This window comes from Crinia signifera, chromosome 5 (assembly GCF_055691185.1).
Source record: "Crinia signifera chromosome 5, ASM5569118v1, whole genome shotgun sequence".
NCBI classification, from domain to species: domain Eukaryota; kingdom Metazoa; phylum Chordata; class Amphibia; order Anura; family Myobatrachidae; genus Crinia; species Crinia signifera.
The window spans coordinates 241,303,054-241,323,716 of NC_139221.1; the positions used below are offsets into that span (position 1 = coordinate 241,303,054).

The 20,663-nt window shown below is 41.1% G+C and overlaps 1 protein-coding gene across 2 annotated transcripts in view; it reads left to right on the top strand.

The window, feature by feature from the left end:
• The window catches only part of THRB (thyroid hormone receptor beta), a 336,652-nt gene that overhangs the window by 187,266 nt on the left and 128,723 nt on the right, over positions 1-20,663 (top strand). For both annotated transcript variants that reach the window (XM_083188736.1, XM_083188737.1), the window contains one exon: positions 15,510-15,558. The gene's annotated coding sequence lies outside the window, so the exon portion shown is untranslated. The remainder of the gene's footprint in view (positions 1-15,509; positions 15,559-20,663) is intronic.

The following is a 20,663-nucleotide window of genomic DNA, read 5'->3' on the forward strand; positions in this document are numbered from 1 at the left end:
CAGCCAATCAGCTCCTACCTGTTATTTTTCAAACCCAGTCTGTAACATGTCAGGTAGGAGCTGATTGGCTGGTTGTCCATCACTCTCCGCTTTATCACTTTTGAAGCTTGATACATCTGGCCCACAGTGATAAATTGATAAAAATAAGACCCTTTAGACCTGCTTATTGGTATACTGATGGGTACAGAGCCAGCCTGTGCAAAAAAATATTATTGTGATATACTCTACTCTTCCGGAGACTCCCAAAGTGCTCCAGCAAGAGTATGCTGCTCTCCCGACTGAGATGCATTTCTAGTTGCATTCTAGAAATGTCAGAAGCCTAAAATACATATAGGTCTCACATGTAAGAACTACCTGCATATGTCCACTCACTCTCATGGTTATTTTAAAGCATTAGGGAGGCTAAATCAAGAAATTCTATTGGAGAAACACAAGAGAATAATTTCAAGAGACAGGGAAGTCTTTAATGCCAGAATTATGTATCTCAGAAGCTGTGTCATACTGAGCTGAATAATACACATGAAATAACCAGGGGTGCAGAGAGGAGAAGGGGCTACTAATTATCTAGGTCTGGATTTGTTGGTCGGGCCCAGTGGAGGACTGGCCTGGGCCAGCTGCCTAAGGAAACATTGTCCCCTTTTGCCGTCTTGCAACAGGACACTTGGCATCTATGCGAGACATGCTATTTAGTCAGTTCTAAGCACATCTAAAGAAGTTGTGTGTGTTTTTCCACCGCATAATTTCTAATGTCATTAACAGCGGCTGAAAGCCTCCAGGAAGACAATGGAACAATTTGTCAATGTACATGCAGTTCTAAATATGCTTACATTACATTGTTTGCATCATTTTTATGTTGTGTCTATGTGTCAAACACATTTCCTAGCAGGCTGACAATAGAATAGCAGAACATTGGCATGTGTCCCATAACTGCTTTGACAACATTGTAATATATACAGTTAGCCTTATTACATATATAAATTACTTGATGTGATGATTAGAAATTATGAATGTGTATTTTGGATACACAACTTCACTCACAGTGATATAATACAATCAAAGTGTAAGCACCTTTATTCACAAGATTGTAGCTCATCAGTTCTGAGGATCTAGTGACATCACTAGTACATGAACCTGAAACCTCAATGTATGGGTCTGATGTCACTTCACATTTGTGAAATGGGTAAAAGAAAAGAAAAGACTCTGAATGCCGCCATGGTACAGTTTAGTGGTCTTTATGCAAAGCAGGTTTGACACCATAATGGTTGTGACTTCTGAAAGTCATCTATATTACATCACTGAATATTGCAATATATATATATATATATATATATATATATATATATATATATATATATATATATATATATATATACAGTATATATGTAGCTAAATGTGATGAGCAGGTTGTCATGTTATAGAAAACAGGCACTAAGAAGGGGAGAATGGTGGTTCTTTATCTTTCATCAAGCACTGTATGTTATAGAACAGATATATTCTGATTGGATTGCAAGTATGTTATAGAACAGATATATTCTATACAGATTGCAGATTGGTGGCTTCATACAGGGGCAATGTCAGTCATTTTACATCTCAGGGCTTATCATTAGAGATTGCTGTCCGATATAGAATTTTCTGTATACTCTCATGGGGTTCTCAACTAGGTTGAAACTGATACTCAACCCAAGACTCAAGCAACAAAATTATTGTTAAGTTTGTCTGTACACATGATAGGGGCAACATCAGACAAGATATAAGAGTCTTTGGGGGGTATTCAATCACCGGCGACCATCTCCTGAGGGGGAGATGGCTGCCGGGCCCTATTCAATGCTGTCTTCCCCGACAGCATTGAACAGGAGAGCTCGGCAGAATGAACCCGACTTCACTAGCTGTCGGGCTCGTTCTGCCGAGAAAAGCCGGGAAGTGAAGAGCTGCCGGCTGCAGCTCGCCTCTTCCCGGGCAAAACTCGCAGCCACGCCATCTTCTCGTCCCACTGCTGGTGGGACATTGAGTACCGCCTGCGTGTTCTCGATCGAGCTGTGACCCCCAGATTGAATACCCCCCTTTGAGTTCAGCCCAAAATATGCAGTGAATCCTCAGAAAACTAATGTTCTCGAAACATCACCACATTTTTAACAATTGTGGGTATATAACTAACCACTTTATTTTTTGGAAACTATGTCTAGCAAGACATCCTTGGTAAGGTTCCCAGAACATTTCTTATTGCTGCAATATCTACTGTATAGCTACTGTATATAAAAGGCTAACTACTCCTCTGCTCTATGAGGTGACGTACCACCAGTGACCACTAGAGGCCACTCAAAGGACCACATTACTCCTTTGTGTGCTAAAAGATGTCATAACCAAAGTGAGTGATAGCATTATTGCAGGGACGCTGATCTGTTTCAAACTTGTCGGATATGGAGAGATGGAGCTGTGAAGTCAGGGACTGGAGGTAGGAGCAGATAGGGATTGGGGATGGGGTGGAGAGTTTGTGGGCTACAAACTTAAGCTTAACCTGCCAATAGAAGGGACTGATACGTGTCTAAAATTAGGGGGCATGTCCTTGCGGCTAGGGGGCGTGTCATCATGTGACTGTGCTATTATGAATAACAACAATCAAGGCAAAACAGTGTAAGCGGCGCTTTAAGGACTACAATTCAAGTATCAAAATATGATTTATTTATTTGATATCTTTTTATATATAAAAAACAATAAATACAGTATACAATACCACCGGCCGGCAGAAAATATAATTATCACAAAAAACTATTTTTTTTAAAAACACATTACTGCATATTCAGAAAACTCCTCCACAATTATAATATACCAGCTAATAGGCCTTTTTTGTAATCACCCAGCTGGGTTTTCCTAGAGGCTCTTTTTAGCCTTGGGTGAGGTTTTGCATAGTATACTAATAGTAATAGTGTCCTGTTTGTTTCAGGGAGAATAAGTAAGGATTTTAGTTTTATCCAGCATCAAGCAATTAATGGTAAGCAGGTTAGTCAGTCACACTTTAAGATTTTAGTTAGTCTTTTTAGACCAGGCAACTTCAAAACAACTGTTTAGTGCTCACTCATTCAGCCAATTAGTAGAGAATGGATTCAATACTTATGCTCCGTTGGACCCAGGCAGGATGGTTTGGATTTGTAATCCACTGGGGGCGAGATGCGGCTCACCTGGGGCGGGTCCCCGGCTGCTGGTCTTTCCAATTAGTGCAGCCCTCTCAAGGACTCCCGGCTCTGGCGTTAGTCTCCCCATCTCGAGTGGTAGGGGCAAGATGCGGCTCACCTGGAGCGGGTCCCCGGCTGCTGGTCTTCCCGTTTTGTGCAGCCTTCTCAAGGACTCCCGGCTCCGGCGTTGGTTTCACCGGCTCGAGTGGTAGCAGTAGTCGGAAGTGACGGTAGGATAGATGACGCGTTTCCCCGCCTTCAATACGTCAGCGGCTTCATCAGATAATTTGTTGGACTCATTCTCCGTCTATTTATTTGCACAATGTCCCGCCCCACTGGGCGTATATTCATTACGTCGCTGGTTCTCCCAGCTCTCTTATTGGCTGTGCATGTACTATTTGTAAATCCAAAACCAAGCCTCGATTTCGGCTCCGTTCACTATAATGCTCATAGAGCTTCCTTCTTTTCATGCGGCTCAAGCCTCCATTTCATATTGCAGTAAATAACCTTATTGTTTCTCTGTTTAACATTTATACATATATATTAACAACATTACTCATCATACATACATATCTACGGGTTATAGACACTTGATCCCATATAATCGCCATGTCATAGCTAAAATTACAAACTTAATTCATATATAAGAAAAATATATATAAATTTTTTTTTTTTTTTTTATAATTTTTAATAATAAAAGTAAAAAATAGAAATTAATAAAAATAAGAGATATGAAATATAGGTAATAAATATAGTCTAATAAATATAAAAAAATAATAATAAAAAATAAGTTAGAAATTAGATAGATAATAATAACTATACACCTCCAATGAGGTATAGATTGCATACAATATAAAAAGAAAATTACTGCGTTCCTATTAAACCAAGACATGCCCATCTTTAAAGAGATATATACCTGTTGTCTAGAGGCAAGAATAACATATAACATAACCACCTTATCCAGGACATACATATGTGGCTGACAGAGGATTTTTTCATACATATATTAGATCAAGGACTCATAAACCACAGATTTCAATTTAGTAACGGCAGTATCTCTTAATATTTAATTATATCTCACTAAAACGAGGGAACCATATCCGAATCATTTCATATCTGACACTTTGCCAGACATAAAATAAAAGGAAGGGGGGGGGGGGGGGAACAAAGGAGAGAGAGATGATGGGAGAGCAAAAAAGGAAGGGAGAATAATTTGGAATGCACTCAGCAAGCCAAGAGAAGGGAGACCTATTAGAGAGAAGGATTGCATCCGAAGGGGGAGTAGTGAATCTTCTGGGGGAGGGGGAGATGGTCGCCATGATGTATCGTGTATATTTCAAAAAATATATTTATTTAATTCAAATATTATTAAATTCGATCGTGTCATTGAGGCCTCTGGGTACCATTGTTCCCAACTGGAAGATCCAGTAGGCCTCTCTCCTACACAGTAAACCAAAGCGGTCACCTCCCCTTTTTGTAGGTTTAATATATTCTATAGCTTTCACTCGTATGTTTTTTGTGCTCTGATTCTGACAAAAGGAGATATGTTTGGATAGGGGGTGGGTTCTAACACCAGCTATTATATTTCTTTTATGTTCCAAAAAAGGTGTATGTAGACACCTTGTGGTGCGGCCCACATACTGAAGGCCGCAACCACAGTCTATAAGATACACCACATATGTATGTTTACACCCTATGAACTCTTTTATTTTATATACACTTTTGTTGGAAAAAGAGACAAATTCAACACTTTTTTGTTTCTCACTATGTAGACAAGTGTAGCATTTACTATTTCCACATTTGTGGTACCCCTTTGGGAGATCGGTAAGCCAGTTTTTACCTCCACTAATATTTTCCTTTATTAGTTTCTGATTCTTGTCCTCCAAAGTGACTTCGTACTAATTTTGTTTTCAGGTTCTCCCCTTTTCTGAATATTACTCTGTCATTATTATTTAGAGCTTCTTTTAGGAGGTCGTCTTGTTTTAAGATAATCATGTTTTACTGATTATTTGTTGGATTTGATGGGCACAATTATTATATTGGGTTACAAATGACAATTTTTTCTCTTTATTTACTATATTTTCACTTTTTTTCTTTTTACATGTTTTATCTACAAGAAGTTTTTTTCTTTCAATTTTTTCAACTTCAGTTTTTGCCTTTTGGACAAGGCTGTCAGGATAGCCCTGTTCCAGAAAGGTCCCCATTAAGTTTTGTGTTTGTCTATTGAAAGCTTCCTTGGAAGAGCAATTTATTTTTATCCGAATCATCTGTCTTTTTGGAATATTGTTTATCCACGTTTTTGCGTGTGCACTATCATATTTTAAATAACGGCTCTGATCGACCGGTTTTACATACGTTTCGGTTTCTATTTTATTATTTTTTATAGTGAGTGCAATATCCAGGAAGTTCAAATTAACAGTGCTGTGCGTGCAGCTGAATTTTAAACCATACCTATTTACATTTAAACTATCAGTGAAGTGATTAAGTGAATGTTCATCCCCATCCCAAACTATAAACAAGTCATCTATATACCTGCCATAGAGGACCAGACCCCCCCCCCGAGCTCGCTCCCCCACACATGTTCGTCTGGTCTGATGAAGCCGCTGACGTATTGAAGGCGGGGAAACGCGTCATCTATCCTACCGTCACTTCCGACTACTGCTACCACTCGAGCCGGGGAAACCAACGCCGTAGCCGGGAGTCCTTGAGAGGGCTGCACAAAATGGGAAGACCAGCAGCCGGGGACCCGCTCCAGGTGAGCCGCATCTCGCCCCTACCACTCGAGACGGGGAGACTAACGCCGGAGCCGGGAGTCCTTGAGAGGGCTGCACTAATTGGAAAGACCAGCAGCCGGGGACCCGCTCCAGGTGAGCCGCATCTCGCCCCCAGTGGATTACAAATCCAAACCCTCCTGCCTGGGTCCAACGGAGCATAAGTATTGAATCCATTCTCTACTAATTGGCTGAATGAGTAAGCACTAAACAGTTGTTTTGAAGTTGCCTGGTCTAAAAAGACTAACTAAAATCTTAAAGTGTGACTGACTAACCTGCTTACCATTAATTGCTTGATGCTGGATACAACTAAAATCCTTACTTATTCTCCCTGAAACAAACAGGACACTATTACTAATAGTATACTATGCAAAACCTCACCCAAGGCTAAAAAGAGCCTCTAGGAAAACCCAGCTGGGTGATTACAAAAAAGGCCTATTAGCTGGTATATTATAATTGTGGAGGAGTTTTCTGAATATGCAGTAATGTGTTTTTTTTTTAAATATTTTTTTGTGATAATTATATTTTCTGCCGGCCGGTGGTATTGTATACTGTATTTATTGTTTTTTATATATAAAAAGATATCAAATAAATAAATCATATTTTGATACTTGAATTGTAGTCCTTAAAGCACCGCTTACACTGTTTTGCCTTGATTGTTGTCCTTCCCAAGGGTTGAGTATCCCTTATAAGCGGCAGCTAGGACTATAATTAGTGCCCTGCGCTTGGTTATAAACTCTGTCTATATTATGAATAACACCCCTGTTTTAATCAGTGTGGTGACATGCCCACCACACATCTAGTGTGGATAGACAACTATTCACCGCTGCTCTTATAAGCAGAGCAACAAGTAATAGGGGTCCTCCCCACTCCCCCACCTGCAGCCCGTGGGTGCGACGGTAGGCCAGTGCTTGTAAAGTGGGACTGTTACACTAAAATACGGACAATTGGGAGGTATGTGGTAGGGACTACTGATATTCAGGCAATGACCTTGGAGGTACTAACAGGCCTTTTACTGTACCTGATACAGTAAGTTGCAAAGTTGCAGAGTGTGCCAAGGTTTAACCTGGGTTCTGGATGTGTAATATATGGCAGAGTAAGTATTGAATTCAACTTTAATCATTTATAAAGCTGCTAAAAATGGAATATAACACTGTGCAGTTTATTTAACATGTGTGCAATGATCTATGCAAATGTCACTTTTTGGGTTTAGCTACCCTGTAGACAGAAGTGTTTCTTCCCCCAGTAATGCATTTGTTCATCACTGTGATTATTGTGGAAGGGCTGCTGAGGCAAGTGTGTGATGTTTGGGTGTCTCTGGTTGGATGACAACTACACACATTTACCCATAATGCTATTGCTTATAGTTTCCAGTTTCCTCTATGATTACAGGGGGCTATTGTACTGTACTGTAAATGTGAGCCTATTGGGTAGGGGTCATTGGGTCAGTCAATATTAGTTCGACATGCATTGGGTCGACCACTGAAGGTCGACGTGGCTTAGGTCGACACATGAAATAGGTCGACATGGTTGCAATATCTACACAAGCATTAGGTCAACAATGGGGAGGTTGACAGTCAAAAAGTCAACTTGGTTTTTTATTTGTTTTTCCTGAATGTTGACATGGTCAACAAGGACACAGTCAAAGTGTGCCACTGCACTCGGCGCTCTGTTCTATTATCCCTCCACGTCCTGGTGGATGGTAGGGCATGAAATACCGCCTGTCGACACATGTAAGCTTAACATTTTTTGAAAAACCCATGTCAACCTTTTGACTGTCGGTGTAGCCATTGTCGACCTAAAGCTTGTGTCCACCTTCCAACCATGTCGACCTTAACCATGTCCACCTGTTTCATGTGTTGATCTAAGCCACGTCGACCTTCAGTGGTCAACCCAATGCATGATGACCTTATATGTGTCGACGTAACGACCATAGACCAGCCTATTAGTCTTCACCATCCTATAATAATCATACTGACATTTAGGTTCACAATTAGTTTCAGGCCTTAAGGTGCCCATACATGGTGCATTTTGCGGATGCGGTGCAATGCCTGCTCCCGCGCACATCCCACAGTTCAACAAGTATGTGCTACACATACTTTTTGAACTAGGTCCCCATCTAGTTGGTCTAGATGGCATGCGATTTCCCTGCAATGCGATGCGATCTAGACCAAAATGCATGCAATTAGCGCACCGTGTATGGGCACCTTAAGGCAACATTTGTAACTTGTGTCCTGTTGTGATTGAATACATATTATGATAATGTGTATATAACCTACTGTACATGAAACCTCTGCGATATTGTTTCTATAAACAAAAACTAAGTTTTGCAATGTTTGCAGAGGCAAAGAGTGGTCCTACTCCTAGAATATTGTGTTTATTTAACCACTTGTAAGTTAAATGTTTCTTTAAACTCTTGATACCACGGCATGAAGATAACAAACATATATTGTGATTATTGTGCTTCCAAGAAGAAAAAGACATGCTAGCCAAAATATATAAATTCCAAACACTATAGTAAATTAACAATCGTGTGCAACAGATAAACGTGACAGATATATGTGCTCTTAATTTAGGGAGTGGTACAACATTGCAGTGCCTGGGCCAGAAAGAGAATTGGAAGAAAAAACCATCCAGAACTGTGCACATTACTGTCAGTTGCACTGTATTGCCACATGGAATGTTTCATACTCAATGGGGTAAATGTAACAGGGTCCAAAAAGCCGGAGGTGTGGGAGTTCCTCCAGGAATGGTGGTATTTTTAAAGCGGCAATAATTTAGAAGACAAAACCAGGTTGGATTTGCCTGGTAAATAATTGCCTTTTTAAAAATATGGGCATTCTCGGATAAACTCCCACACCTCCGGCTTGTAGATTAAATAATTAGTGAATAATTGCACAGCTGCCATTTTATTCTTCATCGCTGATGAATCCAGGTTATTCCTGGCTCACCACCGTTCACACCTGATCCAGGTTTACCAGTGACAGGGGTCTTCCAGCTTACAGTGGAAGCTTGGAGATGATGTCATCCCGAGTGCTACTATACCTGCCAATTAGCTCCTTTTAGGCTTGTCCTGGGTCATTGTGACCTGGGTTATGCCTTTTTAGATTGCAGGTGTCCCAGGAATAACCCTGGTACCAAGGGACACCGAAATTGTGTCTGTTTACACATAGCCAAAACCCGGGTCAAGCTGCAAGCCCCTGCAAAATCCTACATAGAAAGGATATATGTGAAAGTGGTATTACACTGTCAAAATATGGTGCAAACTCTTGTGGCACCACATTGGCACTTGTTACTACTATCCTGGCTCCTATTGGAGACACCTGAGTTTGGGTAGTTCCTTGCTGCCCCAGAAATGTGGGCATCCCTCCCATATCCTGCCCACTTCCTTATATAATGGGAAGAATGGTGTGATAGGCAGGGCCTAATGCTGTGTCATTTTGACCCTGTCTATATTCAAATTTGTACCAATCACAACAATTTCACAGCGTGAGTTGGGGACTAATGAGGGGTCTATGACCACCCCCTGCATCTCCCCTCCGGGTCTCTTTTGAGGAGGAAAAATATAATGTAGACAAGCATGGTGTTACTGTATTCTTATACATGTGATCTATATTTTGGCGTGCACACTGGCACAAATGCATGCTAGCATTTGTAATACAGAACTTCAGAAAACGGGCCCAGGTGTTCAGTATTTCCAGTAACAATAGACTTGTTGAATACAGGTTCACACCGTGAAATGGAAGGCTGAAGACAACATAACAGAGATGAATCCATGGAGTAGTCTGCAAGCAGTTGTGTGGGCATTTATACAAAAAAATAATCTAGGAATGTATGAGCAGATATGGCTACGATGAGACTATAGGCCACACTGGGCGAGTTTGATCTGAAAACTGGTTAAACTTGGTGTTTTGAGCGGCTTTCAGCTCAAAGCCGCCCAGTATGTATGGCCCGGCGATAAGCGATGATGCACGCTCCCGCATCATCGCCGGGAAATCCATTCATCTGCTGGTATCACCAGCAGATGTGTGGTTTTGTCAACGGCTTTCCATAGCGCTGTGCTATGGAAAGCCATCAGCCCCCGCTGACAGCGCCGGGCAAGGGGGAAAGCCGCTTAGTGTGTATGCATTGAGCGGCTTTCCCTCCAGCGATGACAGCGATCATTGCTCTCCATACACCCTGGGCATAGTCGCCAAGGGCGTATGGATCTTTAGATATGAAATACTAGAACAAAAAATAAGAAATACTCTCAAACAAAAAAACAAACAAACACAAAAAGGTCAGGCTGGATAAGCCTGTAGCTTCTTTTATGCTATTAAATTATATTTTTCTACATTTGGGAACTGTATGCCATTATCCATATAACAGATGTAGGCATTTTGCTGGGAATGCATATATCCAGGCTTTGTCATGAACATGCCAATTCTCTGTTTGTAAACTGTGCTATATTTCCATTGAAATTCCTGGGCGCGGCTCTTACCGTGGCATTCTTCCAATCATGTGCAAAGTTCGGAGCGAGTAATAGATAAACGTGCCAAATAAAATAACAAGTTTATAATAAACAGCATGTTGTATATGTTGATATGGAAATATTTTAACAGGTATGAGGAACATTACAAAACTCATTATCTCACTCTAGGTTCTAACCATATGTTTTTAATAGGGTGATACAAGCTCAGGACAACAACAAGTCGCGTACGTGAGCCAAGAGCTAGGAACAGGCAGATTGCTCTTGTTTTACTAGAGATGTACAAATCTGCCACAGGACGTTTTGTGACATTGTGCCTCCAGTTCTTTATTTAGTAAATAAGATATATAGATATATAACTTTTTCAAATTGAATGATTATGACACGAGAGATCATTGCATTTGAAAATGAGCTTCTGCGTGCCGCCTTCCTACTATCATATATATATATATATTAGTTTAAATGTACTTTCACTTTTAGCTGTGACCAAACTGTCCACCCCACCCCCTGTCCCTATCTGCTTCTACCTCCAATCTCTGTCTTCACAGCTCCCTCTCTCCATATCCAGCAACTTTGAAACAGATCAATGTCCCTGCAAAAATTGCTTTCACTTTCTGTTATGACATATTTTAGCACTCAAAGGAGTATTTTTGGTCCATCGAGTGACCTCTAGTGGTCATTGATGGTACTTCACCTCATAAAAGTGAGGAGTACTTGGAATTTTATATGATGTATATTATTAAAGGATCGGAGCTACAGAAAAGCTATTGTTCAACCTGCACAATACATACATGTTTTGCAGTACGATCGACACTAAATAATGTACCATTTGTACTTATGAGAGCGGTGTTAATGAGAGCGGCACCAGTCGACTATTAGTGGTCAACCTAGACATTGTCAAAATCTATACGTAACCCACTCGGCCAGGGACAGATGTGAATGCTCAAAGTATTCTCTGCAAAGAATTCTTACCTCTTTAAGCAAATTCCTAAATTGACCATATGACCTCCATAAGTATTTTACCCAATAAGTAAAAAATCTCAGGAGCAGAAGAATTTTGGATAACGGATCATTCCATCATTTGAAATATTTTTATAATTGATTGAGGTATCTTGAGGTATCTTGCATTTGTGTTGTACAAACACTTCCAACACATGAAATACACACAAATATATTTTATTTGTGCATGAAACAAGGTTTAAAACCGTAAACAAAGTTTGTGTACAACCTCAGACACTAAATTTGAATGCCAAGCAATCATGTCCTTGCACATATTTAGTGCCAGTTACATGTTATTTCCCCAGTAGTGCCAGTTACAGATGTAGCCAGTACGTGTTTGGCAAAAAATACAAAATAAAAGTACATTTTGGAGACTATGGTTTTCGGAATAATTTGGATAACAGATATTTGGATAAGGGATACTCAACCTGTATTCTCTTTTCAAACTCACACAACCTACGAAACCCAGACCAACATTGTAATTGGATCATTCAACCCACCATGAAACTTTTGTCTTTTGCAAACCTGCTGGACCAGTTTGTTGTATGAAGAACTTATGTATCAAATGTCTGTTTCCCTATAAAATGTAAGACCCACTAACCTCTTTGCTTAACTGTTATTACCTAGTCTTGTTTTATTACTATAGGTTTGTGAATTGTAAAGCCCAAATGAATATGCTGGCGCTACTGTATGTATGTACAGTATGTATGTGTACTAAAAATAATAGTAAGTAAGTCTGAAACATATACTCATATGAGTTCCTTATGTTTAGCTCTGAGCAGTCAATACATTTGTGGTCTCAACTCTTTCTGTTCGATGAAACCCTTTTATATGGTTTTCCAGGTCAACTGCTCATAATGCAGCACCAGAGGTACAAGAGGTCACCTGCAGGCAGCACCCTTGCCCATCTCTCACTATGGCCCTTATTCTGATCTGTGCGGCCAGATCAGAATATGCGGCCAGGACCGTGCAGGCGAATCCCCGCCTTCCATACGGATCGCCACCTCCGTCCGTACGCGGATATGTGGCGGTCCACATGAAAGTGGACGGGGATACGCCTCCTCCATCTTGGGAGCAGCCCCTGCATTCGATGGTCGCCGACCATCGAATGCAGGGCCGCACGCTCCACCAGCTCCCGCCACCCTAGACCACATGGACACTTGTCCGTATGAAATCATGTATGGGGGCGGGCAGCTGACATCCGGCGATGTCAGATGCCCGCCCCCTACACATGCGTCACGGCTTTATTACCATGCATACGCCCAGCGTTTGCATGGGAACGCCCATGAAACGCGGGGTGTATGCATAGGGTACTGAGGCTAAGTAGCCCTTCACGCCCCTCTCCGCCCCCTGTGCGGCGTCTAAAATTAACGTACGGCGAAACCGATTGCACATGCGCAGAGTGACCTCTGCACATGCGCAGACGAAAAACATCGGCGGTACGACCACAAGCGGCAAACACCGCACCAACCAGAATAAGGGCCAATATCTTCCCCTGTTTTACTGCCACCCTGTGGTACTTTAGTTTTGCATGACAGCATCAAACAGTTGTTTTTTTGTGCTTTCCATGTGTTTCACTTTTGATTTTTTTGTTCATGATTATATTTTTTATACAGTATTTATGTTTTGCATTTTTTTTCCTATAATACTTCTGCACAATTCAATAATACTTGTTGACGCATTAACTCTATAAGGACTAAAAGCCTTTCCATATTTCTGGAAAGGCTATTCTGTAGGCTCAGGCCTAGTGCGTTTCCATTCTGCCCAATTGGCACATCATTGGTTTTCTTTTTGTGGTTGGTGTAAGAATAATGTATTATTTACACATTATAAATATATCGTTTTAATTAAAGGACTGAAGTACCCCCACATTAATTTTAAAGAAATAAGTTACAACTGGATTTGGAACCATGGAGTGTTTCTCCACTAGGAGGTGGTACAGGAAAAGTGGCCTAGGGGGGCACAACAAGTAAATCAATGACAAGACAAAATCATTTAGTTCAACAGAAACAGGCAAAAAAAAAACACAACCACATTTACTTACAATATACAGTGAAAGATGAGATGTGGTATTTGCTTTACTTAATAGACCCCTTTGAACTTGTATCACAGCAATTTTAAATGTGAGGTCATGGAAATGTATGAATGCTCCGCAAGCATGGGAAAGTAGCTAAAAACAGAAAGGGATTTTTGTTTATAAATTGTCCTTTTATCCTACAGTTCCGCCGGTATATCCATCCTTCAGTGACATTTAATTCTTTTTCTTGTAAAAAGGCACCGACATAACTGCACTGTTGCCTAATTATAAATTGCACTATATTTCATTAAGATTCAGGTTTCTGGATAAAGCTCTTACTGATCTTCCATTAGTAATATTTAGGGAACATCTTATTCGGGTTGACTATTAAGTGCATTGAATAAGAGATATATTTAAACAACCTCCAATGAATATAATTATTGAGAGCGCAGTCCATGGAACAGGAGTTCTACATTTATTTTCTATTTTTAGATATCTTATAATAGAGAGAAATATAGAAATTATTTTACCTGGAGTTCACTGTTAATACTGATTCCCAAGAGTTTGCTGTAGTTTGAAGAAGTGGGGTGTTAAAGGATATAGGGCCAGATTCTGTAAGCTTCAAAAGTGATAAAATGAAGAGTGATAAACAGCCAGCCAATCAGCACCTGCCTGACATGTTTCAAACACAGTCTGTGACATGGCAGGTAGGAGCTGATTGGCTGGCTGTTTATCACTCTTCATTTTATCACTTTTGAAGCTTACAGAATCTGGCCCCTAATATTGATGAGCTCTCTTAGGGCTGCATTTATCAAACAATATTTACGGCTAAATCCCCTAAAACACCAGTTTTCGGGGGTAGCCGCAAATATTAAGTATCGCCGTAATGTACCAAAGGGGGACCGCAGCAGGAATCTCCGATCGCCCCTACATCGCCGCCGGCCGCCTCCCCCATAGATTTCTATGGGGGATGGGAAACTGCCCGATGTATGAACATCGGGCAGCCCGGCTTCGCATCCCTGGGCTATCGCCATTCTGATATGGCGATAGCCCATTGTAGCCTATGGACTACTGCTCGCACTGCCACCGGTCGGCGGGGGGAGGTCAGCACTAACTGCACATGTGCAGTCCCCCAGCTTTTGGCTGAGTGCATTGCATGGACGTGCTCCTTTCAGAGCCCTGTCCCTTCGCCTGGCAGGTGATACATTCAGGTGATCGGATGGCATTTTAATGTGTTCCTGGGCGGTAATATTTCACCCAGATTGCATTGTAAATGCGATCAATGATAAATGGGCCCCTTAGGCCGGTATCCAGTTACAATAAGCAGTACTTACCAGGGATTATGCTTGAGTGCCTCAGTTACTGTAGGCATAATTTGCAATAAGCAGTTGTCCAAGCCGCGATAACATGAGTGATTGGGAAATTATTCTGATTGGTTGCTATGGGCAAAATCCCATCTTCAATAGAATTTCAGACTTCCAGTCAATTTACCCCTTCGACTCCTGCTATATTGAATAGGGCAGTGGTTCCCAAACTGTGTGCCATGACACCCTGGGGTGCCTTTGGACACTTGCCCCTCGGGTAGGTGGTTCAGGAGTACAGTAATTCTAATAGGTCAGTATAATAAGTAAAACTATTGTTTGTGACTTCAGATTATAAAATATGTGGACAAACAGAAGCTAATCCAATCCCTCGCCACATAATTAACTTTAAGGATGACATTTAAACACAATTTACTTAATCTAATTTTTTTTTTCAAAATTTCTCAATAAAAAACTGTTGGCCTAGGGGTGCTGTGAATCAAATTTTCATACTTTAGGGTGCCGTGATTGCAAAAAGTTTGGGAACCACCAGAATAGGGACTTATATACTGTAGACAAATTGTTATCTGCATTGAAGGAAGGGCTGAGATGTCAGTCTAGTAGGTTCTGCCATTTGATTTATGTTGGAGATAAGCATAGCTGTGCATTGATCTGCTGCTTTTTACATGAAAGGTAATAATAAAATAAAAAAAAAGAATCTAAAACAACATTTTAAAATTTGTTTATCTAAATCATTCATCACATTTTTTTTTATTTCTCCAGGTTGAAAGCGGCAAATAAGGGCAGAAGGCCACAGCATCTTTCAAATGAGGTACACATTGATTTATTGTGTAACCATTGACAATCAAAGTTATGGAGTGTCCATTACTTATTTAACAACATCTGTAACAACCTGCCAATGTTTACTTATTGATGCGTGATATAGAGAAATGATATTCAACTATATACCGGTAGTTATTTCGCTAGAACCTCAAATGAGGTGGTTCCCAATACAATTTATTAGATTTCAGGATCCCAAAATTATGTGAACCCTATTGTTGACCCCATCTGGCATATTGTTACCATCATAAAGTATACAAGGACTGAATGCAAATTATTCTAGATTTAAGAGCCAGAGAGAAATAAAGTATTCTTTAATTCCGACACATGTTCAGCAGTAATCAGTTCTGATGCTGTGTGCCCCATTTATTCCCTCTTGTTCCTGTTTTTTTATTACTGTAATGCTGTGTACACATTATGCAATATATCGTTCACTATATGAACGAACAATACATATTAAATACTAAGATGGGAGTTCTATTTAAGATGGGATGTTGCCCACAGCAACCAATCAGATTCTTTCTATTATCTTCTAGAAGATGATAGATAAATAAGTAGTACAATCGGATTGGTTGATATGGGCAACATCTCATCTTCAATAGAACTCCCATCTTAGTAAATTTACCCCGATACAGTATATCTGGCAGTTATTTGAATATGCCCACCCACTCTGTGACATCATATTCAATGACTGCTTCTGCCGGCCTACCGTTTATTTTGGTTTGTTTTATTTATCGCCAACTGCACAATACAATTTCTATTTTCTGCCTTTTCAGTGGAATGCTTCCCATTTCTTAATAGTTTCTGGGATTTTACTAGTTTATTTATTGAAAAAGAGTATTTGAAATGCAAAAAAGTATGTTATAGTGACTTTTACAGTATCACACACCTGGCGTGCAATGTGGCACCAGCGCAGCTGTAAATATCATACATTTTATTTTCAAGTTTTGGTAATTCTACATGTACCAGCAGTCTGCAGCGTTCTCTTGGGGCAGTATTCAATGTCCTTTTGCGAGCTGTGATGGCGAGCAGCGCTGATTGCTCGCCTTCACAGTTCGCAGGTCAGTATTCAACTGACCCCCCCGCACACGCCGTTTCCACCTTTGTACATCGAGGTGGAAATGGCATGTGCGTCCGCCAAAACAGCGTGGCTCGCGGCTAAATGCAGCAGGCTCCCTGTATTAGCCGTGAGCCTCTGCATTTTCCCCTGGAACGTTGAATAGGGTGAGCGGCCGGCAAGGGGGTTCAGCGGCGAGGATCGCAGAGAACAAGCGACCCTCGCCGTTTTACCCCCTTGCCGGTCGCATTAAATACAGGCCATAGGATAGCACAGATATGACAGTATTTACCATTGAAGGCTGAATTTTTTTTTTACTGAGCATTGTATATCTAACAGGAAATGTGATGGCTACAGCGAATTCTTAACAGCAGCCCTAAAGAGATAGCCACATTATATATAATGTATGTTGCTATGTATAGATGCACATGATGTACAGGTAGACCAATGTCACTAAAAGATATTATTGAGCCAGCAGCAGACCTCAGCACATCATATATAATAGACATTTTTACCTGCAGAAGTCATTTCCTATGTGATTTGACAGACTAATATGTGCTGCAGGAGGGTCTGTCTGTCACCCATAGACTGGCATGCATCTGGAATCATACTGTTAACTGTGCATCCATTCACAGGTTGCAGCGAGTGGCAGATCCTCCAAACTATAGGGTGAAATTCTTATTTAGATTACAGTTTGTCTTTTACTTCCGGATTAAGGGGAACAATGAGCAACAGAGTATATACATTTGTCCTAGGTTTCTCACCTAATATAAATCTGATTGTTTCATTTTCCAGGCAAAATTCCCACAGGGTTGCCGACTTTTAGAATCTCCTCTCCAGGAAAAGCCCGGAGAGGAGACCTTCAGCAGCAGTTTGGGGGCGGGGCTTGAGCTTGAGAAGGTAAAATAGATGAATTCACGGATCTCGTGGAGGGGGCTAAAATGACGCGATTGTGACATTTTTAGCTCCGCCCCTTCCTCTGAGACCCGCGGATTGCAGCATTTAAATGCTGAGGTCAGGGGAAGACGGCCGCAATTAAGGGGCGCAATGGGGGTTCCCCTGAATCTGAGAGGGTTGCCCACCTTTCCAGGGGGGCGGGAGGGGGACCTGATTTTCAGGAGACTCCCGGCCATTCCGGGATGGTAGGCAACCCTGACGTATGATTAAGGGCCAGATGGACTAAGCTTGAAAGTGATAAAATGGAGAGTGATAAACCATCAGCCAATCAGCTCCTAATTGCCATGTCATGGGCTGTGTTTGAAAAATAAGAAGTAAGAGCTGAATGGTTAGTGGTTTATCACTCTCCATTTTATCACTTTTCAAGGCTTATGGTCCATACACACTGGGAGACTATGACCGCTGTCATTGCTAAGGGGGAAATCCGCTCAATGCATACACACTGAGTGGCTTTCCCCCTGCCCGGTGCTGTCAGCAGGGGGGCGGACAGCTTTGCATAGGGCATTGCTATGCAAAGCTGTCCTCAAAGCCGCTCATCTGCTCACCGACTGGCCATACACACTGGGTAGCTTTGAGTTGAAAACCAATCAAACCTGCTGTTTTGAGCGCCTGGTGTGTATGGGCCGTTAGTACATCTCGCCCTAAGTAGCTTCTGTAGCAGATTAAAACCACTTGAAATTAAATCCAGACTTGAATTTAGCCAGCCACAGAACCTGTGAAAATCATAGGTGTCCCGGATTAAAGGAATATTATGGCAAGGCTGCACATAGACATTTGCAGAGCTGGCTTTCTTCATATTAAGGTGCCTTCGGAGAGCTGCCCTGTTCACATTCAGGGCTACACAACCTCTATTGTGTCAGCAGGAAGTTTAATAAACTCATTGCTGTGTGACTACATACACGTAAGAGATCTGAAGCACCAGAATACAGTGATAACAAGCCAGCATGTATGGGCATAGTTACAGTATATTCTACACGGTGGAGAAGTCTGCTGTTTCCTTGCTCTCTGGGTAAGTAATTATAAGACAGGCCACATAACCAGGAGGTGACCACTTCTCCTTACAAACATTGGGAACCACGTCAAACGGTTTCTATCAGGTCCCCAAACATCACATACAGTACCTGATCATGTGGAGTATATTAGGAAATGCAGTATTTGATAAAGGGGCAATAAAGTCAGACAAGGAACCCACCAATCAGAAGAGAAACTGATAAATCCTTATCTATTACTGTCTGGTTTGCCTTCACCAACAGGTGGCAGTACCTCGTTGGCCCCTTTCTTAAGGTGGCAAGGATGCAAGAACTTTCCCACCATGCAGTATTTATTGTTCTTTTACTCATTCTCTATAGTTAGAGCACACTTCTATAAATGTATCAAAATACATACTGTATGTGCCATAAACCTACTGGAAACTAAAAGAGGGTCTCATCTGATTTGTTTCCATGAACAGTACTCTACCAAATCCAAAAATTGCAATGTTGGGATGTATGCAGGCTATTATTTCATGTAGTTATGAATATATACATTTATAGTATTTGCCCACAGCTTCGCTAGCATGGATGTCTGTTATTGCTCTGCGTAACTGGAGATGTGATTCCTGCGTACTGAATTACAGTTGCTGGCAGAAACTCCATGTTTTTGCCAACACTACCTGTAACCTCACACAAAATGGCTGCTTTCTGTCAATCACTTGCTGGGCAGCCTTTCCCTGCAATGGATGGCCTCCAGTTCAAACAGAAAGGGACCAGTGGCGATGAGGAGGTGTTTACCGTCCAATGAAAAGATAAAGAAATATGATAACAGGTTAGAACCCTTAAATATCAATACTCTCGGTCACAACACAGGAGGGGGTTCTTCGTTAGCGTACCCGTACTCACACTCAGAATTGAGGTTATGTGCTCATAAAGGTATCTTTTGTAACACTAGGGAATTTCACCACAAGTGGACTTCGACAACCAAATGCGTATCGTACTCACAAGTCGGAATTGCTGGTACAGGCGCATAAAGGTTTCTTTTACTTTGAAGAAAGAGGTCCAAATCTCTCATTTGCAAATGTTCTCAGCATAAATATCATAGGTTTCTCTATAAAAGCGCTCGAAGTTAATTTATCTTTTATATTGGGCGCTCTTTTGTAGATAAATCTGGGTTTATTAGGTAGTATATTGGCAAGGACTGGATCACGAAGTAGTAAATCCCAATTTTTTCTAAAAATGGATTCTACTTGGCGATGATAGCTGTTATAGTTAGAAATGAAGGCCACATTTGTTCCGATTTCTGTTGGCTCTTTACTTTTCACTTCTAACAATGATTCTCTAGGGATGCCTTCGACATCCTCTAAAGCCTTATCCAATTTGTTGGATTTATATCCTTTCTGTAGGAATTTTCATTTCATTTCTTTAGCACTCTGTTCGTAGGTCTCAGGCTTCGAACAGTTGCGTTTCATTCTGATGAATTGTCCCTTAGGGACATTAGAGAGCCATCTGTTGAGATGGTTACTTTTGTTATCAATGTAAGTATTTGAATCAGACGGCTTGGTGTATACTGCCGTTTGTAAAGACCCATCCTCAACATAAATATTTAAATCCAAAAAATTAAATCCATGAGTTTGAGCAAACGGGCCTAAACTTCCGTTTTCCCTCACTTCCGGGGCTGGCCTAATAAGTGTATGGGTATAAATACTGGCTTAACATGTACTCCTCTCCAAGCCTTGAAAAAGACAGGTTATCCTGTTGAAACGCGTTGGCAGGAGAGGAGCCTTGCTGTACTGCCTTGGGGGAGTTGTACCACTTGCTTGCGGTTATGATTGGGGTATAAGGCCAATACCCCAGTCACCAGGTACCGTGCTTTTTACATCTGGTGCTCCCCATCATTTTGTTTTGTATCAATAAATATGTACTTCCCTTTCCTGAAAGAGGCTTCTTTGTCTTTTATATGATATTTATGCTGAGAACATTTGCAAATGAGAGATTTGGACCTCTTTCTTCAAAGTAAAAGAAACCTTTATGCGCCTGTACCAGCAATTCCGACTTGTGAGTACGGTACGCATTTGGTTGTCGAAGTCCACTTGTGGTGAAATTCCCTAG